The sequence below is a fragment of the Oryctolagus cuniculus genome, chromosome 19 (genome assembly GCF_964237555.1).
Source record: "Oryctolagus cuniculus chromosome 19, mOryCun1.1, whole genome shotgun sequence".
NCBI lineage: Eukaryota > Metazoa > Chordata > Mammalia > Lagomorpha > Leporidae > Oryctolagus > Oryctolagus cuniculus.
Genome location: NC_091450.1, coordinates 64,013,137 through 64,038,975, shown reverse-complemented (window position 1 = coordinate 64,038,975; position 25,839 = coordinate 64,013,137). Strand labels below are relative to the sequence as shown.

The 25,839-nt window shown below is 42.7% G+C and overlaps 1 long non-coding RNA gene and 1 pseudogene across 1 annotated transcript; both read left to right on the top strand.

The window, feature by feature from the left end:
* Positions 1-6,268: 6,268 nt before the first annotated feature.
* On the top strand, positions 6,269-18,168 carry LOC138846865 (uncharacterized). The gene is made up of 3 exons (XR_011384379.1): positions 6,269-6,393; positions 10,285-10,454; positions 17,710-18,168. It is a non-coding gene; the product is annotated as an uncharacterized lncRNA (long non-coding RNA).
* LOC108175934 (egl nine homolog 1 pseudogene) lies at positions 13,728-15,776 on the top strand (annotated as a pseudogene).
* Positions 18,169-25,839: the final 7,671 nt, after the last annotated feature.

Sequence of the window (25,839 nt, the reverse complement as noted above, 5' to 3'; positions counted from 1 at the left end):
GAGGTTGTTTGCAATGCCTAATTCTTTAGCCTGACTGCATATCTGTCTAGTGACATAAAAACTGCATGAAGGCCTGAGTTCCCCATGTAGAAGGTAATCAGTATATTAAATTTGAAACCATGTTGAGTTAATTGGACAATACCAAGAAAGATTATTTATTAAGAAAAATCTATCAGCTGAAGTTTTTGTTACCACATCAATAAGACAATCCACTGATTGATTGACTATTTCCCTGTTGTTAGCATTGTGCTGCAGCCTTAATGAATAGACAATTTGGGGATGCATTGAGACCCTGTAGTGGATGAGAACATCAGTACAGTTCAGCAGTCTTGGGCCAATGATCTCGGATAACCCTACTTGTGTTCTAAGTTTCTCACATGGTTGATGTGATGATTAAACAAGTGAACATACGGCAAACATCTACCATTGTACTTATTCTTAAAGACCTTCCACACTCAAGAGTATAATATAAAATTAACTGCCATTTTATGACTTTTATATACAGAGAAATCATTTTTCTTAACCTGTAGAAACAACTTGAATAGAAGCAAATAAAAATGTGGTCATAAAATTACCTTTAGTGAATAAAGAACTCCAATGTTCACTAATTTTAAACATTTTATATGAAGTTCTCTTAAAGGAGGTTTCTTGTGTGAATAATTTATTTTTCTTTCTTATAATGAAACCTCTAAAGTCTATACCTTCAAAATATTGGACTATTTTCATTCAATTAATTTAAATTATGTAATGTGAAAATGAATGATGGCCAGGAGTCAGGGACGGTGTAATTCTGGTGAGGATTTATATTTTACACATTGTTTATTTAGTTAGAATTTGTTTGGGTAATAAAAATGGTGTTATATAGAAGTTTGTGGTATTTAACCTCACACATACTGCCATGAATGACTCTTGCAAATCCTATACACTGCGCGACAGTGACAAGCCCTGCAGAAGGCAACTTTACAGGAAAGCTTGACTATTCCAGATTCACTGGGAATGAGTTGTTGTGTAGGTTCCAGATAGCTGTTTTAAAATAGCAAAATAATGAATATTTCAATGACTTGTATTGGAATGTTTTTTCAACTTCAGTAAGTTTTTAATTAAAACTTTTTAATTGATATTTGGAAGACAGGGAAAGAGTTATAGCAACAAAGAAACAGAGAGAGACCTTCCAATCACTGACTCACTCCCCAAATGCCTGCAGCAATTGTGGATGGAACAGGCAAAAGCCAGGAGCTGGGAACTCAGTCTGAGTCTCCCATATGAGTTCCAGTAACCCAGCTACTTGAGCCATCATTGCCTGCTGCCTCCCAATGCACACCTCAGCAAGACTCTGGAATCAGGAGTGGAGGTAGGACTTGAACCAAGGCATGCTAATATGAGATATGGGCTTCCCAAATGACATCTTAACTGCTATGCCAAATGCATGTCCCAGATTTATTATTATTATTATATTAATTTATTTATTTGAAAGGCAGATCCCAAAGAGAGAAGGAGGGACAGAGAAAGATCTTCCATTTGCTGGTTCACTCCCCAAAGACCACAATAGTTGGGTCTGGAACAGGTCAAAGCGAGGAGTCAGGAGCTTCTTCCAGGTCTCCTACATGGGTGCAGAGGCCCAAGGACCTGGACCATCTTCTGTTGCTTTCCTAGGAGCATTAGCAGGGAACTAGATCTGAAGTGGAGCAGCTGGGACTCAACCCAGCACCCATATGGGATGCTGCCACAGGAGGCAGCCCAACCCCCTACACCAGTGCCAGCCCTCCAGATTTTTAGATTCAGTAATTGCATATATTTATAGGGTACAATGTGAGATTTTAATACATGTCTACAATACAATGTGAATGGTAAGGTCAGGGTAAATGATTAAATATTTATTATTTCTTTGTGTTGGGAACATTCAGAATCCTTTCTACTAGCTATTTTGAAATATACAGTTGTTAGGGCAGGAATTGTGGTGCAGCAGGTAAAGCCACCGCCTGCAATGTTGGTATCAAGTATGGGCACCAGTTTGAGTCCTCGTTGCTCCATTTCCAATCCAGCTCCCTGTCTGGGAAAAGCAGCAGAAGATGGCCCACGTGCTTTGCCCTGCCACCCATGTGGGAGACCTAGAAGAACCTCCTGGCTCCTGCTTTGACCTGGCCCAGGCCTGGCTGCTGCAGCCATCTGGGGAGTGAACCAGCAGATGGAAAATCTCTCTCTGTCTCTCCTTGTCTCTCTGTAACCCTGACTTTCAAGTAAATAAATATTTTAAAAAAGAAATATACAATTGCCAATCATAGTTATCCTACTGTATACTGTAGAATATTTGAATGATCCCATCTATGATTGGAACATTATCTAATTGCAACATATATCTAGTTTTTTTCTTAAATGGATCATATATGGAACTTTTCTGAATGACTCATGATGTATGCCTCTATGGCCTAGATACTTAGGAATCAGAGAACTGGATCTCAGTATTTAAATACACATAAATACAGCTTCTTTGGAACACAGCCATGTCTGTGCATGTATATGTGGTCAGGCAGTTAAATATCATTTATTTATTTTAAAGGTAGAGGGACAGAGAGGCAGACATACACACGCAAACACAGAGCGAGAGCTCTCATGACCTGGTTCACTCTCTAAATGTCCACAATTGCTAGGACTGGGCCAAGAGGCAGGTATTCAATCCAGGTCTCTCACATGGGTGGCAGGAACCCAACTGCTTGAACTATCAGTACTGTCTCCCAGAGTCTTAACTGGGAGGAAGTTGGAGTCAGGAATCAAACCTCAGTACTCTGATGTGGAGTATGGGCATCTTAACAGGGGCCTTACTCCTAGGATAAAGGCCCTCCACCTGGCAGCAAGTATTTTTTAGAAAAGCATGTTTCAAGCTGATCCCATATGTAATAATTACAAACACAAAATAGTGTTTGAAAAGGATAATATTTGTATGATTATGTCATAATTTTCACAATGCAGATCAAGGTTTTAACCTTCCCCCAGTCAACCAAGAGCATTCATTTACCTCAAGTTATTCAGATTTGTTGAAATAGGAGAAAGAGAAGGAAAGGGCTGATCCCTAGGTTTTGCCTACCAATATGGGGTGTTTTTTGTTTGTTTGTTTAAATTCATTCAAACACAATGGTCTGGAAACTTTTAAGAATTTTCTAAATTTCTTAAGTAAATCATTTCTGATGCCCCTGGAATGTGAGGTCTTCTCTCCCAGAGTGGGGCAAGCTGTTTCTCTCCCTAGCCCTTATTCCCAAGGGAAGATCAGGGACAAACAGTTCTGATAAACAAACTTTGAACCAGCTGAATGAATAACTCCAACAAAGAAGTTTTAAACAAGAAGAGTCTGAGTCTCTTAATTAACCACTTAAATTCTAAGCACTCTTTCTACTCATCTCTCCTACACAGGCATGCCTAGCTACGTAGGGACAAAAATCAGTTAAGAAAATATAGTCCTTTTCTTAGAATATATGAAGAGTAATGTGCCGTTTTTTACTTCTCTTCTATATTCAATCATCTGTTTTCTCTTAAGCAGTGACTTCAAAATGTTTTGATCATACTCCTGAATAAAAATATATTTTACAGCATTATCAAGAATATTTCTAGTTATGCATGTGCTTGAAATAAGATGTCACAAAATGGGCAGGGTATTTGGCTGAGTGATTAAGATGTGCTCATCCCAAGTATCTAGGTTTCAGTCCCAAGTCTGCTTCTGGCTCCAGCTTCCTGCCACAGCATCAAATGATGGCTCAAGTAATTGAGTTTCTGTCAACCATGTGGGAAACCTCTACTAAGATCCTGGTGGCTTTAGACCTGGCCCAGCTGCTTTGGGCATTTGGAGAGTGAACCTGTGGGTGGCAGATATCCCTCTCCATCTGTGTGTGTGTGTGTGTGTGTGTGTGTGTAAACAAATAAATACATAAACATCCTTTACAAGTCAGGAGATAAAATTTATCTTTACTCTGTATGATGTACTCTGTATTTTCTGTGCTTTAAAAAAAGTCACTCACATACAACTAAATTTATTTCATGACCCAGGTGATATTCTGTGACTGATAACTTGAAATATACTTCCCTAAAGGCCTAATGAGGTGAATAAAACCTTTGTCCCTTCATGGTATAGCTCCAGATGCTGTGCTTTCACATCGTTCTGTTTTGATAGCTCTACTGACCCCACAGTTGCAGGAAGCAATCAATTATTAAGGCTATCTCCATAACATTTATTGTAGAAGTCAAGATGCTTTCAGTTATATTTTATCAAAACCCAATCCAAACTTAAAGTGATAAGTATGATCTCATGTAACAGGAGAACCATGACAACGTTAACTTCAAGCATAGCTGTATACAGGGACTAAGATATTTTTATTTCTTCTCTCACCTCTCTAAGTTGTCTTATTTTCATTGAGATCTACTCTACTAGGAAGGGATCATGTCTTGTCCCAAACAAGAATCCCCACAGTTCACAATGTAAAAAGATGAAAAGTGCTGCTCCCCCTCACTGTCCAGATGAAATCTCATGGAAGCATTCTGATTGGCCATGCTTTAGTCATGTACTCCCCCTTGAACCCATCACAAAGTCCAGATACATAAAGGAACTCTGATTGCTTCATTATGATCTCATGTTCAGCCCTTGACCTGGAGTGCAACAGCAGATTGACAGTACCTCCAGGCCCACATGGAAGGGGGAAAGTGAGATAGTTATTAAAATAAGGGAGGGGGCATTTTGCTCAGACCAGTAGAAAAATCAAGGAAGATAGATAGGTAGACAAATTAACAGTGGTACTTATAGAAAGATAGGTCTTGTGTGGAAGTATAAATAACTCTCTTATCAATCAAGTCAATTTAGTAGCAGACTTTGTGACATTCTGTGCCCTTTTAAGAAGACAAGGGGAGAAAAGTGGCAGATAAACTAAAGAAATAGTGAATCCTGATTTTTGATATGCTAAATTGGAATAACATTGCAGGTAGCTTCAACAGTGCTTGCTCCTTCAAGGCAGAATCAAGCAAAGAAGCTGAGAAAGATGCTAAGGACAACTTTTCCTTTGGTCTTTGGTTACAAAAAGTATGTTAAAGAAATATAATCCCCAACTCACAGCTCTGATAGGACGAAGGGCATGTGAGTACCAGGTATTAAGTGCTATTATAGCCATTGATAAATATAATACTAATGACCATTTCCTGTAGGACTGAATAGCATTGAGTCCATTTCCCATGCTGCATAGTTGATTGTGTCTCTTACATCCAAGCTTTTCAGCTGATGCCTTCAAATAACTCACAGCAGGTGTTCTTAAACCAAGGTCAAGTATGGATTCTGTATTTCTGAGACAGTGGAAACTTAGTTAACCCACAGGGGTAGAAATCAAGATCTTTGCCTCATTGGTCCCTTACAGTACCTGCAGAGCTAACTCAATGCAGACCATTTGAGAAGGAAAAAAATTTAAATAATAGATACCTTTGACAGCAATTATATAGCAGCTTTTGAAAGAATTCCATATGATTTACAAACTTTAAAGGCAGTTTTTCAAAACATTCTCTTATGGCTGGTAAAGGTGAGAGGGTAGTAAGAAGATAGAAATAAGACAAGAGCCCTCTGCTTTCTTCCTCTTCTAAAAGCCTTTCCTTCATCAAAGGAACACATGGCTGCTGAGCAGCAGCTTACCATTTTTCCAGGGTCAGTTCACTTGTCCTGCTGCTCTAAACTCTGCTGAAAGCCAGCTCCTTGGGGAGCCCCAGCTGTTGGGGCTGGCCCCTCTTCAGTCTGCACACACTCAGAAGGAAATGTCCCTTGCTGAGAAGGCGGTGGTGTTGGGGGGAGAATCCATCTACTGTCAGGAAGTATCAATTAAATGTGGATGCCAATTAATTTAATTTATATTTCTGCATGAAAAATGTCATTCCATTATACATGCACTGGAAGGATGCCAGGAGCCCAGGTTAATAAATTACATCTCTACTGACATCATATGGAATCATAAACTAATCATATACTTATTAAATGCCCACCTGTGCTTGGGGCTATACCTTGCAGAAATCCAGTTGAAATAAGATCTGTCCAGTAGGGCCTGTGCCTACCCTGTGATCATCTGACACACACCCTTGTGCTCCTCTTCTCCTAGCTTTAGGCCTGTCTCCTGGGAGCAACTCTAAAAACAAATAATCAATATTCAATTACCAGTGGTTCTGAATGGCTTCACTGGATAAATCAGGGAATGAACACTGAGGAAGTATACATAATCTCCACTTAATCAGGGAATTGGTCTGTTCTGGTTAACAGGTTCCCTGCCATAATTGATATGGATTCACATCAGCTGGTGGAGGGATGAAGGTTATGAAGCTCCCACTATGTGCCAGACTTGCTGCGTGTTTGGTTTTGAAGCCTTATGGCAATCTGTCAAGGTGGGGATTATTCTCTCACCCTACTCCACCCCTGTTTTATTTTTATTTATTATTTTAAAAGATTTGTGCATTTGAAAGGCAATGTGTCAGAGACAGAGACATATATACAGAGAGAGGGAGGGAGGGAGAGACAGAGAGAACTGGTTCCAGTATACACTAATGAAAAGGAGGTCAGATATATGGAGTATCAAGTAATTTGGAGGTTTGATATTTTCCACTAGTAAATATCATTTAACTGAATTCGGGTAAAATGCCCTTTGAGTAAGTCAAATAGACAGGGGCTTTGAATGGGGGAATTAATTATTGCTGTTGTCTCAAGGAAAAGAATCCCACTGTGGCAGGAAGAATATAATTAATGGGAGGTAAGCGCCAACAAATCACTCCCTAAAATATTAATGCTATCAAAGAACAGCTGGGTAATTAGAAAAACTTGACCCTTGGGGACTGGAGAGGCTGCTGCTGCAGAACTTTATGTACTTGTGGTGTAATGAAATTCCTCTCCATGTTAACAGCAATAACACTAAGGACTGTGGTTCTGGGAAAGTTATTAGCAGTAAATATCTTTTTGTAGCTTTAGCATCTTATCATAATTATTCCATCTTACTTTTGCTGTGATTCCAAATTACCTTTCCCCTTCAGTGCTTAGGATATATTTACAACATTAATAACACTCCTAAAAACAAAGTAGGGTAAAAAAAAAAACTCATTAAGCCTGGTAAGAACACTTTTTTTTTTTGGTAAATAAAGACCCAGTACCTAAAAAAAAAAATTCTGCAAAAACATTTTTCTATGTGTTTAAATTCTTTAAAACAATATAAACTGTTCCAAGAGTTGTTGGTTGATTAAAAAAAAAGCCCTAATTTAATTTTGTTTTATTGAATAGTTTTTATTATCCCAAGAAACATCTATTTCTAAGAGAATACGGTTAAATATTTACAGTCCTACTGAGCACGTTAAATGTGTTGGACATTTAGTTTTACAGGGCTATAAACCAAAGGATAATCCCAGTATTTAAAAATTAGAAGTCAGAAGCAATTCTTTAGTTGGAGTACACTTTAGCTTAGATTTCATAAAAGGAGCCATTTTATTCCAAGGTTTTTTGTTTTGTTTTGTTTTGTTTGACAGGCAGAGTGGACAGTGAGAGAGAGAGACAGAGAGAAAGGTCTTCCTTTGCCGTTGGTTCACCCTCCAATGGCCGCCGCGGCTGGCGCACCGCAGCTGCTGCACCACGCTGATCCAATGGCAGGAGCCAGGTACTTATCCTGGTCTCCCATGGGGTGCAGGGCCCAAGTACTTGGGCCATCCTCCACTGCACTCCCTGGCCACAGCAGAGAGCTGGCCTGGAAGAGGGGCAACCAAGACAGAATCCAGCGCCCCGACCGGGACTAGAACCCGGTGTGCTGGCACCGCAAGACGGAGGATTAGCCTAGTGAGCCAAGGCGCCGGCTTTTTTTTTTTAAGAATCTCTAGAACAGACTGGACCATCTCGAAGCTGCAGGTGCGACAGGCGCTCGCTGTTGCACGCTGGCATCGCTAGTGCGCAGCCCCTTTGGTTTCACTCACTTTGCCAGCATCTGCATCAGGGACAAGGGTACTCAGCGTGTTTGACAAATAGAGCCACGCCAAACACATTCACACATCCCCATAAACGATGAGAGGTAGCTCATGGTGCAGCAAAAATAAATTCTTTAATTTGGCCCAGGTTTCACATAACACCAGTTCATAAGGCAGTTACGCCTCTAAAGGATCAGTGCCCCTGCAAATAGCACATGGAGGACACATCATTTAAAGAAATGTGTTTCTTTGCCCGAACAGAAGTTCAGATCTGCTCAATTGTCATTCATTTTGTTCTATGTCCTTTAGGGGCGCAAACCGCGAAATCAGGCCCAGTTTGGGTGCGCGAGCCTTGGCTGGCGGAGGGAGTGAGAGCCGCGTAGCATAGGGTGGGCGAGGGGGCGATAGGGTGTGAACGTGGGAATACCTTCCCTTTCTTCCGGGAACCATGGTGACACAGGTGGAAAGCTCAGTGATAATGTTGCCGACCCGTAAATATCCTGTTGTGAGTCCCAAACCCTGAGAATCGGTGTCCCAGGAACGAGGAGACAGAAGATCCGACAAACTTCAGTCACCGCGTGGACACACGTGGAATCCCGCAACCTGGACCTCAGTGCGCACGCTTGTCTGGGCTGGGTGAGGGCTGGGGTGTGTGCCGGTGAGGTCCCAGTCCCGCAGGTTTAGCGTCCGGTCCTGGGGCAGCGTGATGGGCGGGGGTGACAGGGGTAGGCTGCGGACTGCGCGTGAACCAGAGAGCGCAGAGGCCCCGCAGCGCTCGCCGCGCCCGCCATGATTAGCTCCATTTGCGACACCCGGGAGGGCGGACTCTCTCTTCACCCTCATCGTCTCCTCCTCCCTCTTCTCCCTCTTCCTTTTTAAGGGACGCCTCGCTGGCAGAGCTGTCAGCAGCTGGGAGGCCATTTGCACTTGGCGGCGGCCAGTCTGACTCCAGCTCCTGTAACAGGCAAGGGCGGGGGCTGGGCAGCTGCACGTGGGGAACAAATTCTGCTTCCTTTGGGCTCCTCTTGGGACCAGGCTACAGGCACAAGTCGGGACGCAGTGTGGTCCTGGACTTGGCAGCCCTCGCCCTACGCGATGGCTCCAGTGATGAGTGGGGAGGGAGGTGGCCGGGGGATCCCCAAGCCCCTAGTGCCCCTCGCGCCACTCTCATGATGAGCCTGGCAAAGGGCGGCAGCAGCAGCCTCAGCGGCAGCCTCTGCCAGCACCTCCCATGGTCCCTCGCCAACTCGCTCCCGCGCTAGTCTCCGATGGAGCGGTCAGCCGCCCGTGCCATATCCCGAGGGAGGCGGAACTGCGGTGCCAGGAGGGAGTCCCAGCTCAGCCCTTCGCTCTCCAGCTGCGTGCGTCCCCTTCCCCGCCGTCCAAGCATCCAGCAGCGATGGGAGCGCTGCTGGCTCTGCCTCCTGGGCTGGCTGCCCTGGGGCCCTGCGGGTGCCCAGCAGTCTGGCGAGTACTGCCGCGGCTGGTTGGCCGTGCAGGGCAACTACCAGGAGGGCTTCCAATGCCCGGAGGACTTCGACACGTTGGACGCCACCATTTGCTGAGGCTCCTGAGCGCTCCGCTGCTGCTGCGCCGCGGCCGTCGCCAGGCTGGAGCCGGGCGGCTGCACGAAAGACCGCGGCGAGCTGGAGCACCCGGGCATCACCGCGCATAAATGCCAAGCCCTGGGGAGAAGCCACCCGCAGGCAGGCCGCGAGCGTCCAAGTGCTCACGGGGGAGCACTCCCAGGGTCTGTGCGCAGAGTGCACGCAGCAGCCAGATGGGGGGAATCAAGGGAGGAGTGGGTGGTCGCGTTTTCGGGCCAGGAGGCCTTGTTCCTTTGCAGTCCCTCTTCCTGCTACAGGCGGTCCCTGTCGAGTCACCGCGAGGGACAGCGAGGACCAGGAGTTTACATCTGATGGTCCGGGAGAGGACGCTGGAGGTCCGGGGAGAAGGGCGGTCGGGGTAGCACTAGAGTACGGGTGGCTTTCGGGGCGGCGAGGGAACTTTATGTACTTGGGATGTAATGAAATTCCTCTCCATGTTAACAGCAATAACACTAAGAAGTGTGGTTCTGGGAAAGTTATTAGCTGAGCCCAAAGCGGGGCGGCGGGAGAGGGGCGAAGGGGGAGGGCAAGGAAGGGTCGCCGGGGCCACAGCCCGAAGCCGGGGAGGGTCCCGGGAAAGGCTGGCGGCCTCGCTGAGGAGGCCCTCCTCCCGAATTGCTGCCTGGTGCCCTCACCTCCTCCGCCTTACACCACAGGCCACCCAATCCACCTGACACAGCCATCCGGTTTCCTGGTGTCACCTCAATATTTCACTTACCGCCTTCAACAGGAGCCCCCACAGCCTGGGAAGAACTGTCCAGACTTCAGCTCCAGTTGACAGGTCATGGCCATGAATCCAGCATGTAGTAAAGTGGCAGACAGGTGGAATGATGCTTCCAATGTCAAGTGCTTTGCTGAGGGAATTTCTCGTGTAATTGACCAACTTCTTGGCAAAAAGAGGTAAGAAAACACAGCACTTTCTAGTCTTGAGGTTCCTGACTACAATCACAGAATGTCTGGCTTGGCAGATGTTATGACTATTGCATTTCAACCCATGCTACTTCTATTCAAAATATGCAACAGTTTGACTTTGAAGTCACAAATTGACTGAAAATGTTTTACTCGACAATTTAGCTGCATAGTGCTTAGAAAAGGGCTACATGATCCTTTTCACATCAGCTGTTTATGGAGTTATAATACAAATATACATAAATGAGTAAAGAAAAATACCTAATTGTTATTATCAAAGGATCAGTTAAAAATTAACTATGAAGTAAACTTGAGAAATCAGTGAATAACCTATTTATATCTTTTGGAGTAACCTAATAATATTAGCATGTTGGGATCATTAACTTTTTAAATTAATAAGTAAATTTTGTTTCAATATTTATTTTCTTTCAATAATTGAAAGTTTCAATAACCACAGGAGGAGCTTCAAGTTTTATGTACTCATATATTCATTCATTGCAACACAGTTTCTATATAAAGTCAGTTCCCCAACCCACCTGAGGGAATATTTATTGCAGACTTTTTGGTCAGCAACATTTAGTGTTTAAATGAAAGTTGAACAGTTGGGTCTTAAAACATTTATTTATAAAATGAGTTATGTAGAAATGTAAAAGTTGATAATTTAATGTATTTACTACACTGACAGTGCTAATTATTTAGTACTCACACTGTAATTTCTATGTTAATGATAATTGTGGAGTTCAAAGTCCAGCTATTGGTGTAATCATCTAATATTACATATCTCAAGGGCCACTGAATTTCATGCCTGATGATTATGTATGTATTTGGGCAAATATCCTGCTGGGTTAGAATAAATAAAATATGTTTTTATGAACTCTATTTGAATTTCAGATCAAAGCACTTCATTTTATCTCCTGAGAGATATTGTTTGTTATTCAATAAAAAGAAATGTCTTTACCTCATATCTTGAGATTAAATTTTTTTTCTCCAGCAGGGCTTAGGAGAGCAGCAGAGGAATCAACATATTCAAGCAGTCTCAGTCTGAGGGCTGTACGCAGCCCTTGGACAAGTCCTTTGGCCTGTAGAGTTTTAGCAAAGTGACACAGCTTGTAAGAATCTAGATTTCTGGCTTCTTGTGACATGCAGAAGGGGTGGCATGATGGGTCCTTCACTGCCATGGGGTCAAGCCAACCCTCTTCAGTCAGGGCACCACCTGCCACTGGCTGGCTTCCTGCCTGGTCTTCCCTTACCTGGCCCACCTGGCCCCTGAAGTGTGGTCTGGGAGTGCAGGTTTAAATGAATTCATACTATCACATGTCTTCCTCAGTGGTTCTTTCTGAGCACAACTGGGCAAGGATTGAAGTTGGATCTCAGAGAGTTGCTTTATTTTCCACATGAGGGAACAAGTTCAAAGATTTTCTCAGTCTAATGGCTCTGACTTCCAGTCTCTTGCTTTCTTCCACATCCACATGGGGTCTGGTTCCCAGGTATCTCAAATTACTCCAGATAATTCAGGAAGGAAATGGTGGGTGTGAGAGCGTGGTCACACTCCTACACCATTAGACTGATTTTATCTGTTTGCTGTGTACTGCTTGTTTTTTCAGTTTTAATTTCACCTTTATTGAGCTCTTATAATGGGCTGAGCACTCTTCTAATTATTTACATATAATAACTTATCCCCCAAACAACCTCAGCAGGGTGGGATTATAATTCCTATTGTACTCTACCCTTAGCATGGGTTTTAAGATTTTGAGTTTTTCTGGCTCTGTCTCTGAAAAGAGGAGCAGCTTTTGAGTATTGTCTTTCTCACCCCTTCTTCTCTTTTTTTTAAAAAAAGATTTGTTTGAAAGGCAGAGTTACAGAGGGAGGGAGGGAGGGAGAGAGTGAGCAAGTGGGAGTGAGCTTCCATCTGCTGGTTCACTCCCCAAATGGCTGCAATGGCTAGGGCTGGGCCACACTGAAGCCAGAAGCCAGAAACTTCTTCTGGGTCTCCCACATGGGTGCAGGGGCCCAACCACTTGGGCCATTTTCTGCTGCTTTTCCCAGGCTATAAGTAGGGAGCTGGATTGGAAGCAGAGCAGCCAGGAATTGAACTGTCAACAACATGGGATTCTGGCATCTCAGCCAGTGGTTTAACCTGCTATTCCACAAGGCCAACGCCTTGGCTATTTTCTTAACTGCCTTTTTCAAAAAAATTTATTTGCATGCATTTCACAAACACAACATTGGGAACATAGCAATTTTTCCCACTGTACTTGCCCTCCCACCCACTCTCCCACCCCTCCTCCACCTCCTCCCTCTTACATTCCCCATCCTGTTATTTTTTTTTTTTTTAGCAAGATTCATTTTCATTGAACTTTATACACAGAGGATTAACTCTACTTTAGGTAATGGCTTAACTGCATTTTATCTATTTTCTCATCTGTAAAGTGGAGCTATGAAGAGTACCTTATTGCTTAGGGTTGTCCTGAGAAGTGAGAGGCATCATCTCAAGTAATTAACATTCCAGTGGCTAGGGAACTGTGCAACAATCAGCGCTAAATAGCAGGGAGCAGATGAAATATTCTAGAATAAAAACGAAAGGTCCAGTACTGCAGAAGGCAGATGTCAGTGTCAGTCAGGAACAGGGAACAGAGAAAATGGCCAACAGTTTGATGCTCCTGGTAACCGCAGCTCCCCAACTTGAGGCAGAAAGGGCTCAGGGGTCGGAGAGATGGGGCTGGACCCTAGGCCGAGGCCATGTCCTGCAGAGTGCAGGAGATCTAAGGAGGAGGCCTAGGTGCCACACCTGCGACCAAGCCTGTAAGCAGCCACTGCCCCCCTTGGCCCTCCTGCAGGCCTCTCATGCCTCCCAACTGGGTCTCAAGTGGGCTGTGGTGTACATACAGAGCAGAGTACGCAGAGATAGAGGAGTCTGCACACCCTGCGCTCCTCCAGAAACTGGGCCTGGCTGCCCGGGATGCTGATGAGGTGGCCAGGAATGCTGATGATCTTGTGTGCCCAGAGTGGAGATCCTTGTCCACCATGCAGGCCATACACCCTCGGCCCTTGCGAGATGAGGCACTGAGGCAGCCGCTGATGCTGCGGGGTCGTCCCCAAGGACGAGAAAGCAGCCTGGCAGAGGGCGAGGGGCGCTGGCCTGCTTGAGTAGAGGGGCGGCAGGCGCATGGCACGGTAACATTCCCTACAGCTCTCCCTGCTCCCTGGCCCTGGGCTAGACATTGCGGCCACCACCTCTCTTACTCGACCACCGCCGCTGCCACCATGGGCAATGACAGTGGCGGGCCTGGCGGGCCGAGCCCCAGCAAATGGGACCAGCAGTACTGTGAGCCCTGTGGGAAGATGGAGAACCTGCTGTGCTGAGGCCACTGCCGCAGCTCCTTCTGCTGCAAGGAAGGACCGGAAGAAACACAAGCTCCTGTGCTAGGGCAGCGAGGGCGCCTCTGGTCACGGAGCAGGCCAGCACCAGCACCCAGGCCGCTGCCCAGCGCCTGTGGGGTCTGAGCCTGGGAGGCCAGAAAAGGAGCGGCGCTTCGGGACAGCGTAGCCGCCGCCGCCGCCGCCGCCGCCGCCGCCAAAGTTTCAGGCTGGCCGGCCGCCGGAGATGCGACCAAGGCAAAGGCCAAGTTCCTGGCCAACCCTGCAGTAGCTGCGTCCCTGCCTCCTGTGAACCCTGCCCTCCAGGGCCCTGCATCGGTTAAGGCGGAGCCTGGGAAGGAGGCACCACTGACCGGCTGGTCGCTGTACCTGGAGAAGGGGAACCTGTACCCACCAAGCAACACACCCAGGGAAGGCTGGGCCACAGCGTCGGCCTGCGGCCCAAAGGGCAGAGAAGCCGCTGTGGTCACTGAAGCTTGCGCTCGAGTACATCCTGTCTTGCATGAACAAGCATGGTATCTGTGTAGTGGATGACTTCCTGGGCAAGGAGACTGGGCAGCAGATCCGCGACAAGGTGCACCCTGCACTACACCTGCAGGTTCACGGATGGCCAGCTGGTTAGCCAGAACAGCGACTCGTCCAAGGACATCCCAAGCGATAAGATCACCTGGATCAAAGGCAAAGAGCCCTGCTGTGAAACCATTGGGCTGCTGATGAGCAGCATGAAAGACGTGATCCACCACTGTAACGAGAAGCTGGACAACTGCAAAATCAATGGCCGGATGAAAGCCATGGTTGTTTGTTATCCAGGCAGTGGAACAGGTTATGTGCAGTATGTTGATAATCCAAATGGAGATGGGAGATGTCTGACATGTATATATTATCTTAATAAGGACTAGGGTGCCAAGTGGAGGTATACTTTGAATTTTTTCCAGAATGCAAGCCCAGTTTGCTGACATTGAACCCAAATTTGATAGACTACTGTTTTACTGGTCTGACTGGCACAACCCTCATGAAGTATAACCAGCATATGCTACAATAACTGTTTGGTATTTTGATGCAGATGAGAAAGCACGAGCTAAAATAAAATATCTAACAGGTGAAAAAGGAGTGAAGATTGAACTCAATAAACCTGATTCAATCAGTAAAGGTGTCTTATAAAGCCTCTCATCCAGCAATACCCTCAGTTCACTACAATAATTGCTGACACTGTTAACTTATGAATGCAAATAAATGGGATAAAGAAAAATAGACAACCAGTTGGCATTTTAATGAGGAAAAGATACAACTGTTTTGTGGTGCATCAAACAAGAAGATTTAATTGCTGTGACTTTGTACTGCATAATGTACCCCAAATCTGTGATTGCTTATGAGAGGAAGGTAAGCTATCAGTTGAAAGGGTTTTTACATCTGTACATGAAGTAAGTGCCCTGTGTAGAATTTTTTCTTTCTTATATTTTGTCCAATCTGTCATCTAGCTGAGTTCATCTCTCCCTTTTTTATATCAAGTTTGAATTTGGGGTAATTTTTGTATGATTAGGTACAACTTATCAAAACTATATTGAGAAAAAATTACAGTATTATTTCTCAAAATTATTATTCTCAATCTATTTTTATAAACCTCTTCATACTATTAAATTTTGCCCTAAAACACCTTAAAAATGATTGTTGCTAGTGACTGATGATTAATTAATTTTTTTTTCATTTAAAATAAGAAAAGGAGCACTTTACCAGTGGTTTCAGATGTTTTGTAGTTCAATCTTGCTCTATTTTGGATTCTTAAAGATTGCTGCCATCATGTTTTTGACATTGTTAATAATAAAACCTAACAGTAAAACAGTCACCATTTATTACCAGTAACTTTAGTTCATGTTTTATAAGGAAAAATACACTGTATGAAGGATTTATCTTTTCAAACTTGTTTTTTTTTAACAAAACTAAAATGACTGCCTCTAAATAAACTTGAGATTATCCTCAGCATCAAGTTCCTAAGATAAAAGGCTTTCTTCTGCTTTCAGGTGTTTCCTAAAGAGTTAGATGATGATTTCCCATTTCCAATGTTTTCTCAAATTGATTGTACTTTTAAATTTATTGTTTTCTTCCTATTACTATGATCCATCTGATTTGCAGATCAGAACCTTGTTTCTTTTGAAGAATATCAGGGGGAGATTATATTTGCACTGAGAAGGAAATGTGTTTATGCAGACTTGTTGTTCAGTGAGTCTTCAGACAGCTCTTGAGGCATTCCTCAAATGTGATGCCAGCCTTCTTGTCAGTACTGATAGATGTATGCTTAGTTTAGAAAAACAAAAAAGTGCAAAACCAGACAATTTTATTTTGGGGGGGGTTTCTTTTTTACATTTTAGAAAAAGAAGAAACACCACATAATCACGCAAGGCCTCTAAGACTTCTGTTATTTAAAGAATGAGTTGAGATAGACTTCCTGGATTTCATTCTCTTAGGCCCTTTAGCAAAGAGCCCTTACTAATTTAAGTTTTCTATCCTCCTTCCTCTATCTTCTTTGCCGAAATCTGAGTATACAGAAATATTCCTATATATTTCAATTTACAACAGTTTTAGAATCTGTATAGTTTGTATGTAATTACAGACCTTTTCTATGGAAATCTCAGTAATTTTTATTAAAATATTGCTATTGTTCATGTAAAAAATGAAAAAAATTATTTAGTGAAACTGACAGTGTGAATTTAGAATGATTAATTATTTGATATCATGTTCTCACTTAGGAGAACCTGCAGGAAAAAAGGTGATAGTTTATTGCTTCTCCTTGCCCATGTTCAGCTTTGTCTTACTTCCTCCCCCAGATGCTAACATAACATCCCTACAGTAAGTTCCTCTCTGCCAGCCTGATCTGGGAGTGCAAGTTATTCTTGCCATCTCATCTATAGTGCAGTGCACTGCCTTGGACCATATCTTGAAAGCACTATCATTTTTAGGGTTAGTAGGAATTGTTTTATGTAGAGTGAAGTCTGTTAAAATGTATAGCACAGCTTTTTAATTTGGGAGCCCCTGTTGTTCAAATGTGTGTACCTTTGCAGTTGTACAGTTATCAGATTCTAATATCTATCGGTTGTGCTTGATAGACAGGTCTTAAATTGTATATTTTTTGAATAAGTTTATATACTTTCTTGGAGATCATTGTGAAAATATCAAGAAATAAGGATAGTCATTTATTTTAATACTCCCTGAAACTATTCATTTGATGTTAGTGGGACCGTTAACTTGTCACCGAGCAGGACTATAATTAAAACTAAATTGAAAATGATTTGTGGCATCTATGTGTTTAATCCTGGTTAAAGATAATTCTTCACAATGCTTATTTGTATTCAACACATTAACCAGTTGTAAAACACAGAACTTTATCAATAGTAGGCAAATAATTTCAGGATTCCTATATAGAAAAGACTATAAAGTCATAATTTGGGAAGCAGTGTTTCTTTATGAAACAGCTCTCAAGTTGCTTGTAAAGCTAACCTAATTAAAAAGATATATAAATGTTCTTGAAAAAAATTTAATGGTTCCTAGAGAAAATTCTGGCATGACAGACCCCTATTTAGAAAATTACTTAAAAGAAAAACAAAAAGCCAACCATTTAAATGTTCTTTAAATGATTGGAAGGTCATACAGCAAATAAAAGAAAAATACTTACTGAAGAAGATCTTCTAAGAATCAGTAACAGCATGGAGATCCAGTGGTATTTCAATCCAGAACTTCTCTCTCTCTCCTGTCAGTGAAATGGGAACTCTATTTCAGATATGTGGAGTCAAGAGCATGAGGCTTCCTCTCCCAGCAGTTGGTTGGTGAGTATTCTGAGTGTGACAAGACATGCTCATTTTTTCTCCTTTCCCAGGTACCTGCTGCTGGTCATATGTTATAGTTGAGTGCAACTGAGAGGTAGGTTTCTGACCTCATTTGTTGATGGGGGCTCTACATTGTGCATAAGAACACTTAGATACCATCATCAACTGCATGTAATGTTTACAACAGGCAGATTTCTCAAAATAGTAGATTTCTGGTTGCTGTGGATTGGAGGGATGAGCATGAGCATATAGTTAAGAAAGAGTAGGCCGGCGCCATGGCTCAACAGGCTAATCCTCCCCCTTGCGGCACCGGGTTCTAGTCCCAGTCGGGGAGCCAGATTCTGTCCCAGTTGCCCCTCTTCCAGGCCAGCTCTCTGCTGTGGCCCAGGAATGCAGTGGAGGATGGCCCAAGTGCTTGGGCCCTGCACCCCATGGGAGACCAGGATAAGTACCTGGCTCCTGCCATCGGATCAGCGCGCCAGCCACGGTGGCCATTGGAGGGTGAACCAATGGCAAAGGAAGACCTTTCTCTCTGTCTCTCTCTCTCACTGTCCACTCTGTCTGTAAAAAAAAAAAAAAGAGTTATAAGGCACTAAATTTGGGGGAGTTTTTTACTTTAACAAAATTGGCAACTTCTTTATACAAAAGGCATAATTTCCATCTTTTAAAAATGTTTTTAAAATTATATTTAAGTTACACAATTTCATGTATCTTCAGCATAGTGATACTTCCCACTCTTCCCTCCCTCCCAACCATGCTGAAACACTTCTTCCTCCTCCCTCTCATATTCCCACCCTTAATTTTTTTTGACAGGCAGCATTAGACAGTGAGAGAGAAAGAGACAGAGAGAAAGGTCTTCCTTCTGTTGGTTCACTCCCCGAATGGCCACTATGGCTAGCGCGCTATGCCGATCTGAAGCTAGAAGCCAGGTGCTTCCTCCTGGTCTCCATGTGGGTGCAGGGTCCAAGCACTTGGGCCATCCTCCACTGCCTTTCCGGGCCACAGCAGAGAACTGGACTGGAAGAGGAGCAACTGGGACAGAATCCAGTGCCCCAATTAGGACTAGAACTTGGGGTGCCAGTGTTGCAGGCAGAGGATTAGCCTAGTGAGCCATGGCGCCGGCCTCCACTCTTAATTTTTACAAAGATGTATTTTCAGCTTACATACTGATTGTATAGCTAACCCTACACTAAGTAAGAGTTCAACAAACAGTATGAAGAAAAAAAAAAAAAACCACTGCTCCTCAACAAGAACTGCAATCATCAAGTTTCAAAATGCCTATTTCACTCCAATACATTACATTTTGGGCACTTTATTAGTTATCCCAGGTTGGGAAAAACATATGATATTTACGTCTTGGGGATGCACTTATTTCACTAAATATAATGGTGTCCAGATGTATCCATTTTGTAGCAAAGGACAGGCTTTCTTTTTTTTTATAACTGAGTAGTGATCCATAGTGTATATATACCATAATTTCTTTATCATGTCATCAGTTGATGGACATCTGCATCAACGCCATATCTTAGCTATTGTGAATTCAGCTGCAATCAACATGGGGGTACAGATAACTTTCATATGCTGATTTCATTTCATTTGGGTAAATTCCTAGAGTGGAATTACTCTTCATCCATTGCGATACCCATATGGTTTGTTTTTTTTCAATTTGTTAATGTGATGTATCACATCACATTTATTCATTTGAGAATGTTGAAACATCCCTATCTATAAGAGATAAACTCCAGTTGGTCTGGGTGAATGAGCTTTCTGATGTGTTGCTCAATTAGCTAATATTTTTGAGGATATTTGCATCTATATTCAGCAGGGATATTCATCTATAGATCTCTTTCTCTGTTGTTTCTTATTCTGGTTTAGGAATGAAGATGATGCTGGTGTCATACGAGTTTAAGAGGTTTTCCTCTTTTTCAATTGTTTTGAATAGCTTGAGAAGAATTGGAATTAGTTCTCTTAAAATGTCTTGTAGAATTGAGTAGTAAAACCATCCAGCCCTGGGCTTTTCTTTATTGGGATGGTTTAATTAGTGATTCAGTTTCTGTCTTGGTTATTGGTCTGTTAGATTTTCTGTCTTCATACTCAATTTAATTAGATTGTATGTGTGCAGAAATGTATGCATTTCTTCAGGACTTTCAAATTTATTGGCATATAGCTCTTTGTAATTTGTCCCAGTGATTCTTTTTATTTCTATATTATCTATTTTTATATTTCCTTTTTCATCTCTGATTTTATTGAATTGGATCATTTCCTTCTTTTATTGGTTAGTTGGCCCAGTGGTGTATCAATTTTGTGTATTTTTTCGAAAAAATCAGCTCCTTATTTCACTGATCTTTTTTTATTTATTTTACTGGTAGAGTTATAGAAAGTAAGAAAGAGGGAGACAGAAAGAAAGATCTTCCTTCTGTTGGTTCACCCCCCAAATGGCCACTATGGCTGGAACTGCACTGATCTGAAGCCAGGAGCCAGGAGCTTCCTCTCAGTCTCCCATTTGGGGGCAGGCGTCCAAGCACTTGGGCCATCCTCCACTGCCTTCCCAGGTCACAGCAGAGAGCTGGACTGGATGAGGAGCAACAGGGACTAGAACCTGGTGCCCATATGGGATGCCGGTGCCACAGGCAGGGGATTAACCAACTGACCCATGGTGCTGGCCCTCACTGATCTTTTGTATTTTTGTTTCAATTTTGTGTATTTCTTCTCTAATTTTAATTATTTCTTTTCTTCTACTAACTTGGGGTTTGGTTCATTGTTTTTCTAGGTCCTTGCGATGCATTGACAGCTCACTTATTTGGTGTCTTTCAATTTCTTTCCACCAGATCTTATCCTATGCCTCATCCACTTTTTTTATTTTATTTTATTTTATTTTTTATTTTTTTGACAGAGTGGACAGTGAGAGAGAGAGAGAGACAGAGAGAAAGGTCTTCCTTTGCCATTGGCGCTGATCTGATGGCAGGAGCCAGGTACTTATCCTGGTCCCCCATGGGGTGCAGGGCCCAAGCAATTGGGCCATCCTGCACTGCACTCCCTGGCCACAGCAGAGAGCTGGCCTGGAAGAGGGGCAACCGGGACAGAATCCGGCGCCCCAACTGGGACTAGAACCCGGTGTGCCGGCGCCGCAAGGCGGAGGATTAGCCTAGTGAGCCACGGCGCCAGCCCTTCAATTTCTTATGTAGGTTCCAATTGCTATAAACGTCCTTCTCTACACTTCCTTTATTGTACCCCATAAGTTTTGATATGATGTATTGTACTCTTTGATTCTTTCCAGAAATATTTTGATTTGTTCTATGACCTACTATTCATTCAGAAGCATGTTGTTCAGTCTCCATTTGTCTGCATATGTCCTAGAGATTCTTAAATTGTTGATTGCCAGGTTCATTCCATTGTGGCCAGAGAAGAAGCATGGTAGGATTGAAATTGTTTTGAATTTTCTGAGACTTGCATTATGGCATAGCATATGGTCTATCCTAAAGTTCCATGGACTGGTGAGAAGAATGTGTGTTCTGCTACTGTGAGATGGAAAGTTCTGTAGATATCTTTTAGGTCCATTTGGTCTACAATATTGATTAACTTTGTTGTATCCTTGCTGATTTTTTGTCTGGTGATCTGTCCATTGCTGAAAGTGGAGTATTGAAGTCCCCCATTACTATTGGATTGGAGTCTATATCTCTCTTTAGGTCCCTAACATTTCTTTTAAATATCCAGATGCCCTGTAACTGGGTACATATAGACTTATTATAATGATATCCTCCTGTTGAATTGTTCCCTTAATTATTACATAGTGCCCTTCTTTTTCTCTTTTAACAGTTTTTGTGTTAAAATATGCTTTGCTGATATTAGGAGGGCTATATCAGCTCTTTTTTAGTTTCCATTAGCATGGAATAACTTTGTCCATCCTTTCTGTTTCAGTCCACATGTATCTTTGTTGGTGTTTCTTGTAGGCAGCAAATACATGGGTCTTGTTTTTCAATCAATTCGGCCAGTCTGTATCTTTTAATTGGAGAGTTGAAGCCATTTGCATTCAAGGTGCCTATTGATAAAGAACAACTTAGCCCTGCCATTTTTCTCCCTTTTTTAAAAGATTTATTTATTCTCTTGAAAGTCAGAGTTACACAGAGAGAGGAGAGGCAGAGAGAGAGAGAGAGAGAGAGAGAGAGGTGTTTCATCTGGTTCACTCCCCAATTCATCGCAATGGGCCGAGCTGTGCTGATCCAAAGCCAGGAGCCAAGAGCTTCTTCTGGGTCTCCCACTTGGGTGCAGGGGCCCAAGGACTTGGGCCATCTTCTACTGCTATCCCAGGCCACAGCAGAGAGCTGAATCAGAAGAGGAGTAGCCGGGACTCGAACCGGCACCCATATGGGATGCTGGCACTTCAGGCCAGGGTGTTAGCCTGCTATGCCACAGCACGAGCCCCAGCCCTGCCATTTTTCCATGAATATTCCTTTTTTTTTTTTACTTTTGACAGGCAGAGTGGACAGTGAGAGAGACAGAGAGAAAGGTCTTCTTTTTACCATTGGTTCACTCTCCAATGGCCACCACTGCTGGCACGCTGCGGCCAGCGCACCACACTGATCTGATGGCAGGAGCCAGGTGTTTCTCCTGGTCTCCCATGGGGTGCAGGGCCCAAGCACTTGGGCCATTCTCCACTGCACTCCTTGGCCATAGCAGAGAGCTGGCCTGGAAGAGGGGCAACCGGGACAGAATCCGGCTCCCCGACCGGGACTAGAACCTGGTGTGCCGACGCTGCAAGGTGGAGGATTAGCCTATTGAGCCACGGCGCTGGTGAATATTCCTATTTCCTATTGTTTATTTTGGATTTCCTTTGTACTTTTACTAGGACATTTTATGTCTTCACTTTATTTCATATTGATGACCCTGTTTCTGTGTTTCTGTGTATAGCACATCCTTAAACATCCTTCATAAAGCTAAACAAGTGGGGTGAAATTTTTTCAATTTCTGTTTAACAGGGAAGGTCTCTATAGTAATTGTAGAATTATTTAATCATATGTCCATCTCTAAATGTTTTTGTTTCTAAGTTGTAGGATTTTCTTATATGCAATATATCTCCAATAATGATCTCTTCTGTAATATGAATTGTAAAGACTTTTCCCATTAAATGGGTTCCCTTTTCACTCTGATAGTGCTTTTTGTTGTGTATAAGTAGTTTTAATTTTATACAATTCCTGTTGCAGTTTTCTTTTGTTGCTTTTGAATCATTAATATTATATAAATAAGTTACTGCAATCCTATTTTATTATATAAAATAAGTTTCTCCCTTTTTTCTTAACATTTTAAATCCAAAATTAAAATTTGATATCATAACAAACTATTAAAATATTGTCATTTATTTAGAGAGCAATATTCAAATTAAATTTAATACATTTCCAGTTAGGGTGGCATCCTTTGCTACTATTAGCTTTTTCAGTGTTTTAAATATGCCAACTTTATTGGCTCAGTAAGCCTTGGCCAGCCTACATTCAAAGGGCAGTAGTTTCTACCTCAGATGTGAGAGTCACAAAGACATTCTGGCCTCCATGTATCTACCACAGTTGTCATTGTTATTTTGTATTTTTGTTTCATTCAACACAAATTCTAATTTTCTTTGTGTGTTTTTTTTTTTTTTTTTACCCATAGATTATATAGGTTATTTGAGTTTTAAATACCCAAGGCTTCCGGGCTTCTATTTTTTTATTGACTTCTTTTTAAAATTTTTTTTAGAAAGCTTTCATTTAATTAATATAAATTTCATAGGTACATCTTTAAGAATATAGTGGTTGTTCCCCCCATACCCACCCTCCCACCCCCACTGTCATCCTACCTCCTACTCCCTCCCCATCCCATTCTTCATTCAGATTCATTTTTAATTAAGTATATATGCAGAAGACCACTTCTACACTTAAAGATTTCAACAATTTGTACCACACACACACAACATATAAAATACTGTTTGAAAACAAGGTTTATAGTTACTTCTCACAGTACAACAAATTACGGACAGAGGTCCCACATGGGGAGTAAGTACACAGTGACTCCTGTTGTTGATTTAACAATTGACACTCTTATTTATGACCTCAGTGATCACCCATGTGTCTTTTGTTTCATGTCATTTGATACTTTCTTTTGGTCACCTTAATATTTACAATTGTTATATCATTCAGATATATGATTCATTTATTTCCATGAAAAGTCTTAATAACATTTGCCAATTTTAGAGTAATCTATAGAGATAATTCTATATCTACACTTCAGGAATAAAATGTGACTTTCAAACCATTAAAGATGAGTATGAAGATTACAAGAGAAATTGCATCCAGGGCACATCATAGAGTATTGTAATTTAAGAGTCTTGGACTGTCAAGAAATTTTAGAAACAATAAAAGTGAATGGGTATGTGGCCTGGCAGTTAAGTCACAAGTTGGGATGCCCACATAAAATATAGTGCCTCAATTTGAGCCCTGGTTCTACTCCAGATTCTGGCCTTGTAATATCAGACACCCTGGGAAGCAGCAGGTGATGGATCAAGTATTTTTTTTTTCAATTTAAAAATAGTATTTTATTGACATCTTCCCTGAGCAGCAGAGAAACCAAAGGACGCTATGTTATTTTACACAGTGAGGTCCATATTCCAATATCTCATGCTGTGGCCACCAAGCACCTGAACATTTCTTAGGCTTCACAAATCCCTGTTTGTCCAAAGTTGACATTTGTCAATTTTTAACAGATAAATGAGGAAGCAACCATTTAAGAGACTGGGCCAAGTTCTAGTGATGGTCTTGATGTGGATCTCATGTAGGTAAAATAATAAACCATGAGCTAAATACACCCTTAAAGGAGCCACTGTTTTGGCACAGCGGATTAAGCTGCTGCCTGTGACACTGGCATCCCATATGAGTGCTAGGTTTGAGTCCCAGCTGTTCCATTTCCAATCTGACTCCCTGTTAATGCTCCTGGGAAGGCAACAGAAGATAGCCCAAGTGCTTGGTTCCCTGACACCCATATAGGAGACCTGAATGAAATTCCAGGCTCCTGGCCTTGGCCCGGTCCAGTCCCAGTAGTTGTGGCCATCTGCAGAGTGAACCAATGGATGGAAGATCTTTCTCTCTGTTTATCTCTATCCTCTCTCTCTCTGTAACTCTGCCCCTCAAATAAGTAAAAAAATCTTTTCAAAAAATGTATGTTTTTAGCATAGGGCAGAAGCAGCAGCCACTGTGATATCAAGTAGGTCTGGGAAGGAACTCTGAAAATTAAAATAGAATGTACTCATAGGATGAATTGGTATTATCAGTAGAAACCGGGCATGTTTTTCAAAATAGCAGATCATGAAAGAAATCAAGGAAATAAAGTTCCAGAGGGTCTGTTCCATATCTACATATATGTAGTTTTTTGTAACTTTTGTTACTTTTTTTCTTGACATAATTTAAAACTTAACAGAAAAAGTTCCAAAAGACTCCTGTATATCTAATTTCACCAAAGTAAAGTTTTTGGAAATTTGCTTTAGATTCTTTCTGTATATACAGACATATACCTATGTACACAGTTGTTTGTTTGTTTTTACTTTTTCTTTCTTTTTTTTTTTTTTTGGACAGGCAGAGTGGACAGTGAAAGAGAGAGACAGAGAGAAAGGTCTTCCTTTTCCATTGGTTCACCCCCCAATGGCCACTGCTGCCGGCACACCACGCTGATCGGAAGCCTGGAGCCAGGCACCTCTCCTGGTCTCCCATGCTGGTGCAGGGCCCAAGCACCTGGGCCATCCTCCATCACCCTCCTGGGCCACAGCAGAGAGCTGGACCAGAAAAGGAGCAACCAGCACAGAATCCGGCATCCCGACCAGGACTAGAACCCGGTGTGTGGGCGCCGCAGGCGGAGGATTAGCCTATTGAGCCGTGGCGCTGGCCCCTATGTACACATTTTAAAAGTCACTTGATTGGGGCCAGCACTGTGGCATAGTGGGTAAAGCTGCCGCCTGCAGTGCCAGCATCCTATATGGGCACTGGTTCAAGTCCTAGCTGCTCTACTTCCGATCCAGCTCTCCACTGCAGCCCGGGAAAGCAGTAGAAGATGGCCCAAGTCCCTGGGCCCCTGTACCCAGTAGGAGACCCGGAGGAAGCTCCTGGCTCCCGGCCCCAGGTCAGCACAGCTCCGGCCATTGCGGCCATTTGGGGAGTGAACCA